The sequence below is a fragment of the Colossoma macropomum genome, unplaced genomic scaffold (assembly GCF_904425465.1).
Source record: "Colossoma macropomum unplaced genomic scaffold, Colossoma_macropomum, whole genome shotgun sequence".
Taxonomy (NCBI): Eukaryota; Metazoa; Chordata; class Actinopteri; order Characiformes; family Serrasalmidae; genus Colossoma; species Colossoma macropomum.
The window spans coordinates 508,275-524,250 of NW_023494796.1; the positions used below are offsets into that span (position 1 = coordinate 508,275).

General features: G+C 40.0%; 2 non-coding genes across 2 annotated transcripts; one reads left to right on the plus strand and one right to left on the minus strand.

The window, feature by feature from the left end:
- Positions 1-2,144: 2,144 nt before the first annotated feature.
- Positions 2,145-2,358, minus strand: LOC118817190. The gene has a single exon (XR_005007988.1). It is a non-coding gene; the product is annotated as a small nucleolar RNA U3 (small nucleolar RNA).
- Positions 2,359-10,141: 7,783 nt separating this feature from the next.
- Positions 10,142-10,355, plus strand: LOC118817179. Its single transcript, XR_005007977.1, has one exon. It is a non-coding gene; the product is annotated as a small nucleolar RNA U3 (small nucleolar RNA).
- The last annotated feature ends 5,621 nt before the right edge of the window (positions 10,356-15,976 follow it).

Genomic DNA, 15,976 nt, shown 5'->3' on the forward strand with positions numbered 1-15,976 from the left:
TGAAAAGGGTTCTTCTATTGTTACAGACTAAAAATCATAAAAATAGAAGAACCCTTTTTGGTGCTATATAGAACCTGTTTCAAAAAGGTTCTACATAGAACCATCTACAGTATATTATCCATCAATCTGAAGAATGCTAAGGCCATGCAAAGAACCCTATAATCAAGGGATCTTTGTGTTCATTGTTCTACATAGTGTTCATGGTTCTACATGGTTCTACATAGAATCATTTTCTTTACTAAAAAACCCTTGAAGAGCCATCATTTTTAAGAATGTAAAATTCTCCAGTCCACAGCCGAGTCTGGTCTGTTTAGGTGAGCTTCTTTTCTTCAACATGCAGATCTTTATCCATCCGTTTCATTTTAGCGTGATCAGATGTTTCCTCAGATTGGGTTTCTGCTCTCATACTGCTCTGCTGATATTCACAATCACAGTCATGCAGCCAGTCAGTGAACGTTCCTTGATGCTAATGAACGTTCCTGCTGTGCCTCACAGTTAAGAACAAAGCTTTTAGTTCATTTGTGAAAAGTAGCATCTGTAATCAGTAAGACTTCAATCCCAGATTTAAGACCTAACTCAGACTCTGGGGTTGACGTCCTTGATGACAGGAGAACTTGACCCAGTGATGGACTGACTGGTCAGTCTTCTCCGCTCTTTGCAGTGCTTTCCAGTCTGAGAGAGAGCAGTTTCTGCTCCAGACTGTGATGCTGCAGGTCAGGATGCTCCATATGAAGTTCCTGTAGAAGCAGCTAAACACAGGGCACCTCTTCAGTCTTTTTAGGAAGTAGAGGTGCTGCTGAGTCTTCATTAAGGTGGAGATGTTCATGGACCAGAAGAGCTCATCAGTGATGTCACTTCTAGGAGCTTGAAGCTGTGCACTGTCTACACTGTAGCAACTCTGATGTTCAGACGAGTGAGAGGCACCTTCGTCCTGCCGAAGGCCACAGTAAATGAACTCAACAGTAAACTCATTATTACAGTTACACAAAAAAAGATTCAGCTCTAACACGTCGATCACAGATTCACTCTGAATGAGAAACTGACCATAAAAGATAGAAATACTGGTTATACAAGGGATTCATCAAATGGACTACAACATTCGGCCTGAACTGTGGGCTTTGTAGTTTAATTTTAATCCTATAGATGCTACAAAACATGCTGCTGTTATAATCAAGTAGCATTAATGCTAACCAATCAGCCCTCAGTACCAGTAATGCTAACCAATCAGCGCTCAGCAGCTGTAATGCTGACCAATCAGCCCTCAGCAGCAGTAATGCTGACCAATCAGCGCTCAGCAGCTGTAATGCTGACCAATCAGCCCTCAGCAGCAGTAATGCTGACCAATCAGCCCTCAGCAGCAGTGATGCTGACCAATGAGCGCTCAGCAGCTGTAATGCTGACCAATCAGCCCTCAGCAGTAGTAATGCTGACCAATCAGCCCTCAGCAGCTGTGATGCTGACCAATCAGCCCTCAGCAGCAGTAATGCTAATCAATCAGCTCTCAGTAGCTGTAATGCTAACCAATCAGCCCTCAGCAGCAGTAATGCTAATCAATGAGTGCTCGGTATCAGTGCCGTGTTTCTGCACGTGACCACGCTGACCATCACAGTTACCTTCATACTAAATAAAGCATGTTGTTCACACTTTACACACAACAGTTAATCATCTGCGGAGCTCTGCTGGTGACGTCAAATGACGAGTAGCCACGCTGTATTAACATGTGGGTACAATATCGCAATCCGTGGCCACTACTTAGTAAGGCGTAGGAACAAGATCATGCCTTATTAAGCTGTGGTCAAGCCTTAATTATCTCATTCCTACACCTTACTAAATCATTGCCACAGTATAACTTTCTTGTTTCTGTAACTCATGTCATGCCCACATGTTATTTCGATCACAGAATGACACCAGCGCAGATCTATGATCAATAAAGCAGATCTACAACGTCTATAAATTACACTACCAAGAGTTTATCCACATTGATATACACTGTAAACATTATATTAACCAAATGAGAACCTCTAACAACCACAAAAATCGCTGGAATTAAAGCACACATCGTAGTATTTCAATACCCTTTTCAATCCTGTGGGTATAAAGCAATCATGAATTAAGTTATTCTGTTTTTAACTTATATGTATCTAACCGCTCTGAACATGCTTTCTTCCTTCTAACTGTGAAACACAGCAGAAACGGTCATCAATGATAAAAAACAGATGGTTTTATTCATCGTTTTTCATCCGATTCACGCTCAGAAAAAAGCACTTCAACTCGTCATCGTGGTTAGAGAGACGTAACACTTTCGAACCAAATTTCCAAGTCAGAAACTATAGAAATGATCCCTGAAAGTATAGTCTTAACCTTTCACCCCTGAAGTCAGGACTCTTCCATCCACACACAGCGATTCACCCCGATGGTGAGCGGTTGATCCTCAGCGCTGAGAGCGCGTGTGTTCAGATGAGATAAACTACACCACTGTAAACGCCACATCGGTAGTTTTCCTCCAGCGCGGTAAACGCGTTTGTACCCCCGAGCACCGTTTATATCACAGTCCGCTCTCTGTTTCCTCTCGATCGCGGCGTTTCATACGTTACTTTCGCCGCGTGGTGAGAAAAACAACGGCGCGCGCGGACATGTGGAAGTGCAGTTTGTAGCTCGGCTTGACTAGGTTTTCTATAGTAAACCTGGAAACATTAAAGATTTGTGTTTTCACGGCTTATTTATCATTAAAAACCAGTTTATTTTGTTGTAAACACTGTTTTACCCACAATCCCTCAGCTGCATAATTAACCCGTTGCCACAACAACCGCTCCTCTTCAGAGCCGTTAGACTCGAAGTGCTGCGTTTGAGACATTTTCACCTTTATTTCACTCCCAGGTGACCGTGAATCTACCGACATTTACATTTTCATGAAAATCACCTTTTATTTCTGTTAGAAAGACATTTTTGTGATGCAGCTACGAGCGGCTCGTACCGGTTCCGTCAGCCACGGCTGCTCGGTGTGAAACACGTCCTCTCCTCAGGGGGGACACCAGGCTGTGTCTCAAATGGATCCCTACTCACTATAAAGTGTGCACTGTGTAAGTTGAAAAGCAGCGGTTTCTACACCCAAATAGTGCACTCTACGTCGAATAGAGAGCGATTAATATTCAGATATGAGTAGCACGATTCCCTATCTAAAACTCAGAGCACTATCAAGTTTAGAAAACATGAAGTGTCATGATGTATATAGGGCACTACGTAGGGAGTAGATGGCCGTTTGAGATTCAGCCCCAGTTTAAGGGGAGCCAGCTCAGTTCTGATTCGCTCCATTTCAGCGGAAACTTCGCAGAGGGCGCCAGTAACCCTCAATGAATGTGGTGAAACCAGCGTTGCCAGATTACTTAATAGTAATAATAATAATAATAACCCTGATAGCAGAGGATCGTGGCCCACTGTCAGCCCACCGATGGCAAAGTTGGTGGTCCACTCAGCGTTTACCAGGCGGCCCACTGGTGGTTTAGCAGAGTCATAGACAAAATTCCACTTACCATCACTTATTTTCCATTTACAGTCCGGTTTACTTATTTTTCCTTCCTTCCTACCTTTATTTATACTTTGTAAATTAGTTTAGTAAATATTTTTTTAATAATTTTAACGATTATAAATAAAAGTTAATAAATTTATATCAGGCCTAGTCATTATGTTTTTTCCTTCAGTTGTTTGTAATGTTTGTCTAAGTTTATTTTCCAAAATAAAAGTCGCTGTGCATTTAAAATCTGTGTAAGAAGATTAAAAACTAGTTAGAGCTTGTTTGCAGGACAGTAATCTGGGTGGTCCGAGGGTGGACCAGCAGTGGCAAAAAGTCAGTGGGGTGCCGACCTTATTAAGCTAGTGGACCGATATATGCTCGCTTTCTGGGTAACAATACTAATAATGCTAATAATAATAATGCTAATAATAATAACTCAATAGGCCTGACTTTTTCCAACATCCATTCAGGTATTAAAACTTTGACTGACATAGCAATGTTAATAATATTATCGCTATTCATGTGTCTTTGTGGCTGCATGGTATCATGGGTCCTTTCATATACAACACTTGAAAAAAAGGGGAAAAAAAGTAAATTAAAGGCACTGAGGAATTTATGTGAGCTCTGCAAGTTATGGACAAAAGATACTCAAACATATTAAATAACAATTGATTGATTAAATATTTACTTGTAAAGAAATATTTACTTTTAAAATTACTTGTAGTTTCTTCGACCGTTGGTACGTTTTACATAAATGACAGAAATTACAGGGATTCTGAAATAAGCATAAAATAAATAGCACATTTAAAAGCCTGACCGTGCTGTCGGGCAACACTATAAATATTTATCTGCTGTATGTTGTTGTTACCGTACCCAGAACAATGTCTTGTTGCCTGTATTATTTCCTATCATTGTTGAAATGACCATGGACGCTTTTTTTGTTGTGTACTTTTTAGGCATTTTATCACGCATTTTGGCAGGAATTGGCTCAAAACTATAGAATAAACCTGGCAACCCTGGGCGAAATGTCTAAAAACGAATTGGGCTTTTTTCTCTCAAAAACTCAAAGCCTTCCTGCTTTACGTACAGCAAGAATAATAAAAAGCCAACTGGCCCAAAACAAACAACCAAACTCTCCATTAGTTTCTTCTTTCAGATTTATAAACAAGCAAAAGCTTCAAAAGTACTTTCACTATTAATAGTGCAAAATTAGCCCCATAATCAAACTGTACTTCACAAACAGCAGACGACTGTGCACCTTCAGCACTGAGGTCACCAAATGACCGAATGTGAATGTAAACTGCCTCATAAAGCAGCTGTTCAGTGCAGTAAAATAGCTCCATATGATCTGATATTAGAGAGCAGATCAGCTTTATCTCCTCCTGCTCTGCTGTTTCTTCAGCGCTCAGCAAAACCAGTTACAAACACAATAAACACAACAATAATCACAAAAAACACTGTTTGTAATATAAATCACCCTTCATCATATCTCAATTAAGTGTTAGAGGAAAACAAACTATACACTGTAGTGTTCACCACTATTAAAGAAGACCAGGTTACGCCCAAGTCATTGGGCCTTATTAAAGGCTGTATTTGGCCACAGCTACACTGTACAAAATCAAGAGTTTTTGTCTAAGAACTCGCTCTAGGCCGAACTACGTCTCGCTTCCTCAGCCACATCGTTAGACTGCCTGAGCTCTTACTGAACTACGAATAAACACAGCGAAAGAGGTTTACGCTGTAAACAATGCCTCTGAAATTTACAGAGAAATACTGTTAAATAGCAGCAGTAAAAAACTGTAATCAGAAAAATGCACTGTAAGCCTGGATGAATTGAATTTACTTAAAAGATTTGGGAAAACCCATTGCCTTTAAAAAAAATTAAGTGATGTGTAATGAAAACTTCAGCTAGAAAAATTATAATTTTTGAGTTAGACTAACATAAACTTGTAAGTTCAAGTTACTTTAATTTAATATCTTGAAAATGCAGTTAAACAGTAGGTTGCCATAATCAACTGTTCTCTATGTAAGTGCTATTGACCACTGTGCCGAACACCTCAAAGTTAATCCTTACTGCAAACGTGGGCAATGACCAACACAAATGACCACCCATCAGCAAAGAGAAAGAAAACCTTCACTCTTGATCAACAACACAATGTCAAGCAGTTGAATAAGGCACACACTGAAAAACATTCGCCTGAGGAAAGGCAGCCTGGGTGGAACGAAAGCACACTGACAGTGAGTAAAACAAAGGGAAAGAAACACTCACTATGCAAATAGATGGAGCCAGGAGCCAATGGGAAAGAAATATACGTTTTATCTAATAAAATCGTGTCTACAAAACAAACATGTAATTGTATTTCACAGCTTACTTAGCTTCACTCAGTTTTACACATTTGTTCAGCAACTTTCATGAGAAAGAAACAAATAAAACCGTTGCCATAACAACAGACTAAACTAAATAGCAAAAAGTTATTTCAACTCAAAAATGTCATTTGGGTGTACAAAATCATCAAAAACGTTCCCTTAACTTAAAATTGTTGAGCGATGTGTGGGATACACTGAGTTTTATGTACAACTGACTTAATTTATTTGAGTTAAAAGAAAATGCGGGTTTGCAGTGTGGGAACATACCATTTTTACTGTAACGATTGGAGAATCTACCCAAATTTTGCTCTATTAAAAACTGCTGACCTTCAAAAGTGATGTTGAAACACTGTCATTTTAAACAAACATTTGCTGTCATTCTTACGAACCCCAACTGGTGGATACGTGGATTTCACTTGTAGGTCAGAAAACCTTTCATAGTGTGTGTTGTGCTGGTACGAGTGGATCAGACACAGAAATGCTGCTGGAGTTTTTAAACACTGTGTCCACTCACTGTCCACTCTATTAGACACTCCTACCTTGTCAGTCCACCTTGTAGATGTAAAGTCAGAGATGATAGCTCATCTCCTGCTGCACAGTTTGTGTTGGTCATCCTCTAGTCCTACATCAGTGGTCACAGGATGCTGCCCACAGGACGCTGTTGGCTGGATATTTTTGGTTGGTGGACTATTCTCAGTCCAGCAGGGACACTGAGGTGTTTAAAAGCTCCAACAGCACTGCTGTGTCTGATCCACTCATACCAGCACAACACACACTAACACACTACCACCACGTCAGTGTTACTGCAGTGCTGAGAATGATCCACCACCCAAATAGTACCTGCTCTGTGAGGGTCCATGGGGGTCCTGAGCACTGAAGAACAGGGTAAAAGGGGGCTAACAAAGTATGCAGAGAAACAGATGGACTACAGTCTGTAACTGTAGAACTACAAAGTGCCCCTATATAGTAAGTGGAGCTGATAAAATGGACAATGAGCGTAGAAACAAGGAGGTGGTCATCATGTTGTGCCTGATCAGTGTATAAACAGTGTAATAAGCCCCATCCAATCAGGTGGCTTGTCAGTGCTGAAGGTGGACTGTCCACCATTTGGGTGAATGGTAGCTGGCGCCAGTTAATAAGATGTCCAAGCAGAAACTCCCATCGCTGTGGGTGGGGCTAAATTGCTCTAGGCTGAATACAATAGGGAACTGTTTTTTTTGGTTTAAAAAAAAGTTCCAAGTTTGGTTTTCCATGATATGAGCCCTTTAAACATGTGTGTTATCACGTACTGTGAATTATTGTGGATGGCGGTGTTAGATGGTGGAAGGTCACTGCTCCAAAGTTTTGCCATTAAATAAAAATTGTACCTTCAAGGACAAACCTTGAAATGACCACATGTGCCTTTTAGTAAAAGGATGTGTTCAAGCTGATGAAAAATGTATTTTTCAGTAATTGTATAATTAGTAATTGGGGATGAAAGCCTTCTTTTCATCTCCATTAGCAGCATTAACAACACACATCATTAATGTAATTATTTCATTACAAATTCTTTCAAACTTCTGTTGTTTTTTTTGTTGTTTTTACAACTGAAGTTTGGTCACACCACCAGCTCCCTGTTCCAGGGACAAAGGTCCGTCTAGAAAAACAGGCCCTCTGTCTGCTGACAACTGGCTAACAACTGCCTGTCAATGCTCTAGCAACCAGATGAGACACTATAGCAACTGTATAACGGCATCTTAGCAACCACTTAGGAACTAACAACTGTATATCCTAGTAACACTCTAGCAGCCTCTGTGGGTACCTTAATAAATGCTTAATATCATAGGAACCACCAATATACCTACCACACAGCAGTACCCTAGCAACCATCTAACAGCTACCTTGCAACACCTTAGTAGCCACTTGGAATACCCTGTTGACTGCTTAGCAACACCCATGTGCCAAAACAATTTTGCTACCTGTAAGGAGTTTGGTAATGATCTGTTTCAGATACAGCCCACAGTTTATGGTCAAGTTCTGGTCTGGATTAGGCCCAGTTGCTTCACTTTTGGCTGATGTGTGGTCCTAATCTGGGGCATACATGGCCCACATCTAGCAACCGGAAGCGGTCTGCCCAAGTGCCGTCCATGTGGCAAGCGGGCCAGATCTGGGCCAGAATAACTTTGCTATCCAAGTAGTAACCCCTGCAATGACCTCACTTTCTCTAGGTATCAACAGCGACTTTTTGTTTCTAGCAGTATCTGAGCTCAAGACCAGCTTTCTCTCTAACCTATTGGTAACTAGCAAAGATACTTTCTCTAGATAGACAAAGCACTTCTTGTAAGTCGCTCTGGATAAGAGCGTCTGCGAATTGCTGTAATTGTAAATGTAACAACTGCAACTGCCTAGCAATCCCCCAGAATACTATGTCAGCTGCTTAGCAACACCCTAGGAACCCCTGCAATGACATAGCAACTTCCAAGGAACCACCAAAAATACGATACCTACCACATAGCAATACCCTAGCAACCACCTAACAACTGCTTTGCAACACATTAGCAACCACTTGGAGAACGCTGTCACCTGCTTAGCTACACCCTAATAACCCCTGCAATGAACTCGCAACTGTCTAGCAACCCCACAGAATACCATAAAAACTTAACAGAAAATAAAACACTATAGTTACCAAGGACACCATAGCAACTGCACTCTTTTTAACAAAAACACTTATTATTAAAGTATCAGTTTCATGTTGTTTTTTCACCACACACACAAAACCAGTGACAAAAACATTTCAAAACCAAAGAATCATGACAAAGTAATCTGAAAAGAAAGAAAGAAATCTGAATGTGGCGTTCTTTGGAGATCCAGTGTTTGGGTTAGAGAATAAAAACTGTGAAAAGGTCATTTTTAACCTTGTTATCTTAAGATGTTGGTTTAAAGGCATTATGTGGTTCCTGTGCTAAAAAGGGTTGACCAGGATTGGTAAAGACAGAGATCAGGAGTGCCTGAGACCAAGACAACACAGAGACAAGATAAGACCAAGGCCGGGAGCGGTGAGACCACATCAAGACCGAAACAAGTCCCCACAAATCCTTTTTTTTTTTCACTGCACGATGAGAAAAACGTGTGTGTGTGTGTGTGTGTGTGTGTGTGTGTGTGTGCAGTTCACCGTACAGCATTTTAGCTCCACCCCTTCACACTTAAGTTATGAAGAGTGTTTCAGCCTGATTTCAATGAGGCTCCATACAGGTCAGACCATCACAACACAGCTCACTTACATAAAGCAGTCTACGAGGCATATTAACAAAAACACCCTGTTCAATTCTAATGTATAAAGACAGGTTGGAAAACACTCATATAAAGCTACACAATCATAAATAAACAACATAAAACAAAACACAACAGACACAGATTTACCTTTTTAGACACAGTTATTCTGAAAAAAAAACAACAAAAGCTTTAAAACTCGTCTTTTATTTAAGCAGTTTGATAATTAGTTATAGGGGTTGATCCAGTATTTTAAAGGTACACAGTGCACACTTTAAAGTGAGTAGGGATCCATTTGAGACACAGCCCGCTCCAGCTTATACGGCGAGCGGACAGTCATCCGGAACTCTAGGACAGAGAACGTGTTTCACACCGAGCAGCTGTGGCTGACGGAACCGGTACGAGCCGCTCGTAGCTGCATCACAAAAATGTCTTTCTAACAGAAATAAAAGGTGATTTTCATGAAAATGTAAATGTCGGTAGATTCACGGTCACCTGGGAGTGAAATAAAGGTGAAAATGTCTCAGACGCAGCACTTCGAGTCTAACGGCTCTGAAGAGGAGCGGTTGTTGTGGCAACGGGTTAATTATGCAGCTGAGGGATTGTGGGTAAAACAGTGTTTACAACAAAATAAACTGGTTTTTAATGATAAATAAGCCGTGAAAACACAAATCTTTAACGTTTCCAGGTTTAATATAGAAAACCGAGTCAAGCCGAGCTACAAACTGCACTTCCACATGTCCGCGCGCGCCGTTGTTTTTCTCACCGCGCGGCGAAAGTAACGTATAAAACGCCGCGATCGAGAGGAAACAGAGAGCGGACTGCGATATAAACGGTGCTCGGGGGTACAAACGCGTTTACCGCGCTGGAGGAAAACTACCGATGTGGCATTTACAGCGGTGTAGTTGAACTCATCTGAACACACGCGCTCTCAGCGCTGAGGATCAACCGCTCACCATCGGGGTGAACCGCTGTGTGTGGATGGAAGAGTCCTGACTTCAGGGGTGAAAGGTTAAGACTATACTTTCAGGGATCATTTCTATAGTTTCTGACTTGGAAATTTGGTTCGAAAGTGTTACGTCTCTCTAACCACGATGATGAGCTAAAGTGCTTTCTTCTGAGCGTGAATCGGATGGAGAATAATGAGTAAAACCATTTGTTCTTTGTCATTGATGAACGTTCCTGCTGTGTTTCACAGTTAGGAGGAAGAAAGCACAATCAGAGCGGTTAGATACATGTAAGTTAAAAACAGATCTATGATAATCGGTGTTCAATGTTAAATTTAAAAGTAGATTAAAAGGTGTTAATGGGTGGTTGTATTGATGGTAAGATTTCACCTAGAGCGTTAGAGAAAACTACGGTGTGTGCCTATAGATTATACATTGACGTAGTATGAATTATTTGTCGCAGCGTTGTTGTGATTGTTTCTCGGCTAGTGGTAATCTGCGATTAAATTATTGTGTGGTCATGATTTAGCGAGTTATGGAAACAAGTGCCGTGTTTCACAGTCTGGAGAAAGGATAATCAGAGCGGTTGAATACTTACCAGTGAAAGAGAGAACTGCATCATTAATGGGAGTGTTTTTAACCTCTCAAGCAGTTTGTTTAAGTACTGCGTGGCAGCTGTGATTTATCAATACTAATGATGTTTAATTCTGGATGTTGATTATGTTTGAAGGTACTGTAGTTTTGTATCTCTAGCTTAGACATATCTACGATGTATATGCTGTTTTCATGATTTGGTGTAGGTCTGCTCTGATGATCCACTTAGTAAACTGTGAGAATGCGATAATTAAGGCTTGACCACAGCTTAATAAGGCATGATTTTGTTCCCACGCCTTACTAAGTCGTGGCCATGTATTATGATCTTGTACCCACGTGTTAATACAGCGTGGTCACTCGTTATTTGATATCACCAGCAGAGCTCCGCAAATGACTGACTGTTGTGTGTAAAGTGTGAACAACATGCTTTATTTAGTATGAAGGTAACTGTGATGGTCAGCATGGGCACGTGCACAAACAAGGCACGAGGAAAAGTGGCCTCCTGCTTTCGTTTACGTCGTATTTATGATATATTTTTCAGTCGCACACGTTAAACACTGTCCCACTTCAAAAGAACGTGGGGGGATTCTTGAAATGCGGCTGGGAAAGGTGTCCAGAGCCGGTTTCAGGGGAGCCTGACCACTTTTTATTTCTCCTGTTGTACCAAAACATTACTGTAAAACACCAGAGCGAGCGAGTCCTGAATGAATGAGGCTAAAAATGAAAAGTTACGCTTGTGTCTGACCACTCGTGAATGGACTTCCTTTAATTTTGGAAAATAAAAAATGTATTTCACTGAAAAAAAATTCATAAACTTACCTGGATGTTTCCTTTCCCAGATAGCAGGAACATTTGGGCCTGATCTGGGCCACTTTCGGCACTACCGGCTCAGTTATGGCAATGGCAAGTAGGCCGAATGTCACGAACCGGGCTAGACTTGAGTTACGGCACATGTTGTGCGGGCCAGACGTGGGCCAAATGATCCACTTGCCTCACACTGCCTACCATCCCCACATCCATGATGAAAATTAAAGTTGATCGTACTTTTATTGTCAAAGTACCATTAAACACAGAGGAAATTAGATCATCCTCTCTGTCAGCTTTGAAGTTCCATTTCAAAAATCATTTTCATGCAACGTTTCCTCTGAGCAGACAGATTGTAGGCCAAATATGGTCCAGTTAAGGATGACATTATTTTAGATGTGCATATTGATTTTATCTTAAAATTAAGCTTAGTAAATTGAAATATATGGCAAAAGCAGTATTTGTCTATTACTATGTAAAACAGCTCTATCATTAGGTTTTAGGTGGTTTGAGGCAGAATGAGGATCGGGGTGGTCAGTTTCAATGTTGAAAAAAAAAGCTGAAACAACATTCAATGATAAATGATTCTGAAAAGTTTAACAAAATATTTATAAATCAACATTAAATTTTAACATCAACTAACAATCCACATTATAAATCAGAATCAGAATGAAGCTTTATTGGCCAGGTATGTTTACACATACAAGGAGTTTGGTTTTGGTTACAGGAGCTCACAGTGCACAGTATCTGAGAAACATTTACATGTAGTGAATAAAATATATAAATATAAAACATGCATTTTTACCATCAGTCACTCATACACACACATACACATACACAGTCATACCTGTAAACCTTACATTGTGAGTCATACCTGTAAACCTTACATATGACCATAACTATTAATTTATTAGCATTTTATTTTTTTTATCATAAAAGTACTTCAGAAATCTAAATTCATACATTAAAAATGGAAAACAGGAACAACAATAATAATATCTAGAAAGTACAGTTTGTGAAGAACAACTGAGTTGGCTCAAAGCTCTTATAACAGCATGAAAATTGATAGTCAGAATAACTATCATTATAAAGTGCTGGAAAGTCATTTGTATTACAAACTGAACATTTATATCAAGTTAAAAACGATAAATGATGAACATGCGTTAAAATTGAAGAGCCCACCCGTATTTAGGCGGCTAGACCCCACCTGTATTGAGACGTTCAACCGGGCGAAACCGGCGCTTAGCGCTGCTTCTGGAAACTTCGGGAGGCGTCCAAACGCGTTTGGTGAGAAACGCTCGGTTTATTTGACGTACCAACAGTTTTCAGCCAGACATGTACTCGAACGTAGTCCTGTAGATAATCTGTTAATGTCGGACTGTTTATACGTTAAAACGAAAATAAGCGTCAGTTGCTAAGAGTTAGCTAGTTAGCTAGCCGGTGTCTGCTATGCTAAGCTAGCGAGTCACTGTTTTTATTGTCTGCTCTCGCAAAATAACAACAATTTAACAACAATAAAACAGCACTTTTTAAATAATCATTTTAAAATTGGAGCGAAGTGTCAAACTGTAAATGTAATATAACAGTTACTGCGAGTTGCTATTTAAGTGAGCTCAGGTTTAGCTAATGTTAGCTGGCAGGCTGGCTAACAGTTACTTATCCTAACTAGACTAAGGCATGATTTGGTGCTGCGTTTGGTTTTACATGCTTAAATTCGTACATCTAAAACAATTAAAGTTAGGTCAATGTTCACATTTTTGGAATTGAGCATTTGTTGTATAAACTGGAGTTTGAGCATCCACTTTATGAAAATATATATAATTATTAAAATAATATTAATTTATATATGATAAGGAGAATAAGAATATTTAATGTGGCACAAGAAAACAGGGTATCACTGACTAGAGGTCAGTCAGACTAACGTTTCTGAGCTCTCCTTCTTTCATCCTCCCTCTGACTCGTTTCTACTTTAATAATAATTAATGATAATGTCTTCTATAATAACTTACAGTACTGTTAATTCTAACACAAATTCTAGTACAAATATTGATGGAATACTTTCAATGTTAATAGATCATTTTCACACTTCCTTGTTCATTAATGCAGAAGAGTAAATAGTAGCATTAAACAGTTTGCGGTCGCACTGTAGACAATGGCTGATACTGCCCAAAATCATTGCTGCGTTCCTAATGCACCAATAATTCAAGTCAACAGCCTCACCTAAGTTTCCACTCGATTAAGTCTAAAAATGTTCAACTTCAGCTGAAAAGCTTCGCTCGTCATGTGTCACATTTAACGAGGTAGCTGATCAAAAAAAGAGAGTAAAACTGAGCTGAAGAATGAATATGGGCTGTACAGCAGGACAGATTTACTCACATTTGTCATTAAAAATGCTTAAAATCCTGGAATATTGTCATCACAGAGGTTTGATGAAGAGGTTAACTGCAGCTCGGTGATCAGTAACTGTAATGTAGAAATATGCTGTGTCTCTGTGCTGGTTATGGTGTTCAGGGCACTTTCTAATGTTGCTCATGTTTACATGGACTGAGTAAGAAAAACTAAACCTGGTTGACCTTTTCTCCTCCAAAATAAAGCTAGTCCAAACATTTTTAAGTTTTGCGTGACATGCTTTAGCCTTGTCAGACTAGCCTTTCTGCTCATGTTAGAGGAACTACCAGACATGCAAACCGCTCTTCTATTAACCCAGCTGAGGCCGAAGAAAGATTTTTTGAGGGATGCTGAAAACCGGAGACCCTCCATTGCCACTCTATTAAACGGTGCAGGCGAAAGTTCGATAATGCTACTATTTACAGCCGGATGTGACAAAAGGTCCATTAAGTAATATTTTACTAAGAGCATTTCTACTTTTATAGTAGAGAAGTTGTGTGTTTTGTCCACCCAGCTGTTCCTGGCCTACCAGGAGAGGTTAGGATAAAATCCTGTCTGCGTAAACCAGTATTTCCCAGGTTTGGAAGCAATGTCTACTGGATTTGAGAGGCTTATGTGCTTATGCAAATGCAGTTAATCCACATCAGTATGCTTGTATCTGCTTCAATTGTTTAAATTAGTATTTTAAACCTTTACTAAATGTGTTGTCTTCCTACAGCCATCCATCTGCTGCTTCTGGTTCTTGCCTGATAAGGACTTACAGCTTGTCCCAGGTACTTTTATTCATAGTAACATTTGTAGTGTACTCTTTGGATTGTTAGTACATATTTCTTTGCATATATAACTACATCTTTAGTGCAAGATATTGCTAATATTATGTATTTGAATCAACGGCTAATCTGCTTTGCTTTTTTTCACTGGCTGCTGTTCTTTTAGGATGCAGCCGTGAAGAATCCACAATCACAAGCTGCAGGTGACAATAAAATTGACCAGAGACCTCCGCATCTGTTAAGTGCCGAGTATATTTAACATTGAAGGGTAGGGATCAGATGTTCATTCTCTGTCTACACTTTTTATACACCTAAATCAGTTTAACTAGTTAAGTCTGTTTGCATATGTCATCACGTCTCTGCGTTGCTGTGGCACAAACTGCAATCGGAGGTCAGGAAGTGATTTTCTACATACACCATTTAAGGTGGAACGGGTAAACTGGCGAAAAAGAGGCTGCTTTGGGCGTTTGCTAGGAGTAGAGGGTTGTATGCTTTGCAGTTCGTCTGTGGGTGTGCACTGGTGATAAATTTAAAACGGTTTAATTAACAGTTAAACAAACGACAGACCAGCATAAATAGCAACCCGCCATGCAATTGCAATGAGCTGCAGTAACTTCTTTGTCTTGCTCCGCGATGATCCACGTCTTCACTGGCGTCAAGTCGAGTCAAGTTAGGCTTTATTGTCATTTCAGCTATATACAAGTACACAGTGAAACAAAACAACATTCCTCCAGGACCAACACAGGAACACAAGTGCGTGACAATGCAATAAACACAGTGCTGGAGTTGTGGACCCAACCACTAACAAAAAGGTTGTATGCCTCAAGAGTTTTGTATGCTTTCATTTGCTTTCTTAAGTAGAAGGATGTTTGAAGGAGGTAGTTGCTTATCTACTGCCTTGATAGCAGGCAAGGTTTTCAGTTCAGTTTAAAAATGGCTCCATTTCATAACAAAAGGATCATGTTTAACATATTTTCTCTTGTAATATTGTATAAACTATCACAGTATGGGCTGACCTGCATCTTATCCATTCTGCTTTTCATCTCCTGCCCTCCTGGATTTTACACGTCATTAGAATCACATGTCTGCAGACAAAATATTAGAGATTGTGGTCCATCTGTTTCTCAACATAATTTGTTTACTCCTTCATCAGTGATCAGGACCACAGAATGGGTATCATTTGGGAAGTGGTTTCCTTCTCAGCACTGCAGTTATGTTGACATGGTAGTGGTGTGTTATTGAGGGTTGTGTTGGTACAACTGGATCAAACACAGCAGTGCTGGCAGAGTTTTAAAACACTGTGTCCACTCCACTGTGTCCAATTACATACCTACCTTGTTAGTCCT